The sequence below is a fragment of the Labrus bergylta genome, chromosome 1 (genome assembly GCF_963930695.1).
Source record: "Labrus bergylta chromosome 1, fLabBer1.1, whole genome shotgun sequence".
Classification (NCBI taxonomy): Eukaryota; Metazoa; Chordata; class Actinopteri; order Labriformes; family Labridae; genus Labrus; species Labrus bergylta.
Genome location: NC_089195.1, coordinates 10,586,446 through 10,592,548, shown reverse-complemented (window position 1 = coordinate 10,592,548; position 6,103 = coordinate 10,586,446).

Sequence of the window (6,103 nt, the reverse complement as noted above, 5' to 3'; positions counted from 1 at the left end):
AGTAGATTTTTTTCCGTCCTGCTCTTTTGTTATAAAATATTTCAGTGTTCTGACTACCACAGAATTTAACCACAACTTAATGCTTGCCTGTTTTGCTTCTTATTTGATGACTTTAAGCTTGCTACCAGCCTTTTTGTGCTCTCTGGAGTCTTGGCTGTTTCACAATATCAAAAACAAACAAATTCGAAGCATCACCTAATTGGCAAACTAACCTTGATAATAAAGCGAATTATTTTTTTTATTTTTCCTTGTACTTGGACTCCATTTGCAATATTAACGTGCAAAAAAACTTAACTGATAACATTTTGCTAAAATATTAAGAAGGTTGTGACATTAGTTACAAAGCTTTATACTCTCCACCAAATATATCCTTGATTTAAATTCAGCATCCCACAGTAGTAACATATAGCACACATCACTCAGAGGCCAAGGCCATTTGTACAACAGTATGTACACACCCTTGTGTAACTAACAGTTTACACTCTGTAAATCAAAGACTACAAACTCCACTTCCGGAAATCCATATAGGACAGCAAAGGCCTGGATGGCAAAGCACCGAGAGCCACATCCTGTGGCTAACAGGAAATACTATTTAAATGACAGGTTTCATAAATGAAAGGCTGCTTGGTTTGTCATCACACCCTTTAAATGGATTGTTTCCCTAAAAGTATCTGCTTTGGGGATTCAAAATCAGTGCAAATGTTAAAACCACAAAGATATTTTGTTAGATTTAAGAAATAACCCTTTCATTTAGAAGTTAGCAGTTTCTCCTCACAGGCATCACCTCCAATTCTCCAACAGAACTCACTGACTTTATACAGTATTTACTAGCTGATGTGTCTCAGCCTGCTATTGAGTTGAATCAAATTTCTGTTGACAAGGCTGTACTTTGGCTCATTTTCCTAAGCTTGTTTACATGCTCACTCTAAATAGTCTTGTGTCAGGTGACCTGCATGCCTTTTCTTTATTGGCTTCCTATCTAAAAAGAGGTTATTACCTGAGTGGTTCATTCAGAAATCTCTCTAGGAGTCTTCAGGTGGATTGCCTGAACCTGCATAGGTTTTCAACTCCCCCACAATGAGGAACAGATTTAAACATTATCTCCCATCTATTTGGTATAAAAAATATCACTGCAAGGAATAGTACCAGACAGACAAGGGCCATTTAACTTGTACCAGACGCAGCTAAATACACTCTCCAGTGTCCATGAAAACTGGCGGTTTAGAGTGTGATTAAACTAGGTCTGTATGGTTCACAAGATAGATTTGTGAGAGTAAACAATTCAATAATAGAGGAGAAATCACTTTCCTCTGGTTTCAATCTCGGACAACCATCTATAAAAAGGGTTAGGTGGTGAAGGGTTAGAGACTTGGTGAATTTAATTTTTCTCTTTTTTTGTAAAGTTTTACGAGACATCTTGCCTTTTCCAGAGGGATACCACCAAACCATAAAATGGTTAGCTTTTTCAAACAATCTTGCATAACTTTAATTTCTTTTTCAAACTAGTTTTAGAACAATGTGGGATGATTAACTGTTGTTTTGCAGGGGAATACCATGCAGTTAAAGAATTTATACCGTCAAGAGCAGCCAAACCCATTTTTGTATATCAATATCAACTACGCTCCTCCTGGCTCTAAAAGGAGACAAAAGCAAATGCAGCTCTAGATGTGAGAACACACACCCTATCTAAGGGCATCTAAGGACACTTTTGCTGCTGATCTTGAACTTCCACCTTTAAGGGATTTCATGGTGGTCACATTTTATGCAACTGAATGCTTTGATTCTCAAGTTGGGTATTGAATGAACAAAATGTGTACTTTAACAGAGACAATGTTTCAAATTCAAAATGACATGTAATACTTTGTAAGACAAATGCAAACATAGAAAAGTGGAGCTCAGTGTGCTTGTTTCTCCAGATGGGTGAATCCTACTCAAGTGTCTATAATGTTTTTTTTTTTTACCTTACTATCACCCAGCATTAAATTTAGGGATATAAGTTAAGTTTAAGTTATTTAACTCTTAAAATTAATTTACCATCATAAGGACTTCAGTGAAAATATGTATTTATTGCATGGGTGTCAGCTTCAACTAAGAAACTATAAAGCATTACAACTGCTTCAACACTTAGGGCGCAGTCACACTGGCAATGTTGTCCCGTACTGTGCTCAAGCACGATAAAAGAGACACGCGGCCGAGTCCGCGTCCGCACATCGCAGAACATGACTGCTGCTTTGTGTCTTTACTTTGAGTCATTTTAGTCAGATACAGACAGAACACTCCGGATTTCTTCATAATAAAGACTGTACCCGAGTGCTCCTGCATGAACTGTACCGAGCCAAAGCACACCTCTCCAAAGCGTGCCAGGGCCAAGGAAGTGTACTGTGCTTGAGCACGGCACGGAGCGGGCACACTGGTCAAACGAACTGGACTTTAGGGGTGAAGCGTGCTTAGATACGATACGGATTGCCAGTGTGACAGCGCCCTTACTATGTCGTTTTCCAATGATTGCTAGTCACCTGCAATATAACTAAAACTAAAGTAATGTAACTTTACTCGTTTTAAAGAAATTTGACTTATTTTCATAAAACATGGTTGGATGTTTGTGTTAACTAAAAGCTCAAACTTAGAGAAAAATATTATAAACATAAACACAATTCTGGTCCCGTACAGCAACAACAAAAATCTCAAAGATAAAAGTAGAAATATGAGTATTTACATGTAAACTACTTGAATTGATAAAATAACTGTGTGAGAAGAACATACACAAGAGGGCCAATTCCACAAAAAGGTTCAAAGTTTCCAGTTTAAGATGAAATAGATGTTAGTCCAAAAAACAAAATATCAGCCAGGACTGGTTTGGTGATGAGCATGGTGCTGCTAGTCAAGCTTTTAACCATATATCTTCTTTTTTTATTGACAATTGAGAAGGGATTTTTAAGGACAATGTTTTGTGTGTAAACAAAGTCACTGACGTATGTTGCTGTCATATATTCTGCTTCTCGAAAAAACAAACTTGACTTAAAAGCACGCACCAAACACACTCACAAACACAATCTTGGGTGTCCCACCACACAGTCGGGGACCAAATGAGACAAGACCTATCATGTCTCCGCTCAGTGAGAGCAGACATTGTTGACTCACTGTAGTCTAGAGGCGCTTAGCCTGGATCCCACCACAGCTATGCACTGTCTGACCAGAGCCTCGGAGCAAGGGTGTGCAGACACACACAGGTCCATGGATGCATGCAAACATTACACAAACACAGTCATAGACACATAGTACATACAGGTTCATAGACACATACATGCCAGTCTCACTTTTTCTCCAGCTCTGTGGTTTTCTCTTTATCCACTCATCAGTCAAAAAAAACCCTTAAAGAGTCAGAGCACTTGCACTTTCTTTTGGTCTTTCCCTTTTTCAATTGCTCCACCAAAATGTCAACCCAACTGTTGGTTACTGCATATATCTGTTAATCTTAGAGCGAGTATTTGCTGTTTGGGGGTAGATGCACCTGTCAGTCTGTTCTGCAAAGGCTTTCTGTCAAACGGCTCAGTTTTCCTTCCAAAACCACGTCTGCCACACACTTCTTTGTATCCACAGACACCAAGCACCAGCCTCATATACAGTGAATCAAATTATGTTCAGGTACGTCCTCACACACATACCTCATTGCATTACCATATCACCTACAACCCCCACCTTTGTGCACTGTGTGTTTACATTTTGGTCTTAATGAATTACACCTTAAACAGCAGTCTATAAATGGCAACTAAATCAAGAGACCCATTACACCATTTCTATGTTGGAATAAATCTAGCTGTGCCCGGGTTTTCTGGCTAATAATTTGTGAAAAATGGGCCGAACATAATTAGAAATGTGCTCCATGTGAGCACAGCAAATAATCAAGGGCCAATCAGTCAAGGCTGTCCATCAACAGAGTTCATAGGGTTGCAAGTAACCCTGTAAAGAAGCCAATATCAAGTGGTGAAAAAGAAAAATATGTAACACGTAATATAAGAATGTCTGAAAGATGTCAATTGTAGTCTTGAGCCCACTCACAATTATCACCTAGAACTTCAGCCACCCTCTGTGTTTAAAGCAAGTTTCAAGTCATTGTTAAACTGACTGGCCTGCAACTGTGTTTTGATTCATTGTTTCCGAGTCAATGTGTTGTTTTCTGCCGCAGCAGGCAGCTAAAGAGCTGCCCAAGCCCATAACACTCACAACAAACAGTAGATAAACAAATTTAGTCAAAAAGCTGGTTAACATTGATTGGCAAACTATGGGGTCTTTGGCTGTTGCTAGGTTGACAGTTTGAGACAATATTTCCAATATGGCAAGCACCATCGTCGTGCTCCAAAGGTCAAAGGCATCAATGAGACTACATCAACGTTTTATACAGTCTATGGTTAACACAGAGCAAGATCTGATGAAAAAGGACCATTTGCAGCTAAAGAACAAAGTATATTTTCACAAGTTGTTGGTAACAAACATTGCTAAGAAACAAAGTGTCATTATTTACTTACTCATCAGGTGACTGGTAACATAACTCCAGATTATGGTTATTTGTTCACTGTAACTTCTGTTCAGAACACAACACTTGTAAACAAGTTAAATTAATGGGAGAAAATGTCAATGTTGTGTTCAACCTGTCCAAAATAGTAAAAAAAAAAAAAAAAAGATATAAAAGGTTTAAAAAGTTTCTAAACAAGAAGCTGAGACCAAATCATTTAAGCAACCCTGGACCCTTCTTTCCCATATGTCATCATCATGATTGTTTTCTTTAACCCTAAGAGAGCTTACTACAATGCCAAAGAAGACATCTGTTTTTAAGTTGGTAATTCCCAGGGAGAGTCACTTTGTGCATTAAATTAGTGGAGTGCTGCCTTTGAAACTAAACTGTGACACAGGACACCTTTACCAGATATGTTTTGAATGAGGATCCCAGGCGATATTAGGCATAAGTAGAGCAAATTCTCTAAAAATGTTATCATGTTCTTGAACATAAAACCTAATGGCACACAATGACCCTCAGGCTTTTGAGGCTCTTGGGCCCCAGTTGTGAATCAAGCCTTGCTTTCACCTGAGATCGACACACTTGCGGAGAACACAAAAGCAACCCGAATGAACTGATATGCAGCCGCCTAAGCACAGCCACCCACAGTGAGACAGACAGATAGGGAAACACATAACCGGTGTCTCACCACAAAAACACACACACACAGAGAAACCGACACACCCCACCATTCACCGTCCTGGCCTTGTTAACTTATGACCATCACAGCTCTACAGCCGTCAACCCCATCATTCCACAGATTCCTGCGTCCCACGACACCACCACTATTTTATATGCTTTACTGAAACACTTGTGCTTTTTCTGCCCTTTAAAAACAGGAGTTATACAGGCAAAAAAAAAAAAAAGAGAGTGGTGAAAATTAAGAGGCTCAATGCAAACACTGTATGCTAGGTGACTTTCTGTGAGAGGGTCTGTAGTGACACAGTTTTGATTGAAATTATGTTTATTGTGAAAATTGGGAGGAACTGGAGTTTTGGAAGGGTTTTACAGATGCAGCACTGCCATCTGTAGACCATCCACATGTACTTTGTTTGCTCCTCAGACTCCCTCACCTCTTTGCTTTATTGCCTTATTGTCAGGTTTGGTCTTACATAACAGCTTTATACAAAATGTGCACTTCTGATTTGTTTGACACAGAAAAGCAGAATGTCTGGCCAAAAGGTAATTTTGTGTATTTACTTTTTTTTTTTTTTTTTTTTTTTAAAGTTTGGTTTCCTCCCACAAGCCAAAAATATTTAGGTCAGGTGGACTATGTGCAATCTAAATTGCCTGCTAAGTGTAGGTTTGTTTGTGTTGTATTATAGAAATGTGAGAGACTTGTGACCTGTCCAGAATCCTAATCTTGTGACCCATAAGAAGTTGGAGACTATGATTAGACATCAGAATAGATTCTTCTGACTAATGCAATGCATATTTTAAGACAATATTTCATGTGTTTTAAGAAAAAAGAATGATAAGTGTTCCGTATTTTACCAACTCTAAAAAACTTAGAAGTAAGGAATGTTTTTGTTGTTGTTGAAAGTTTAC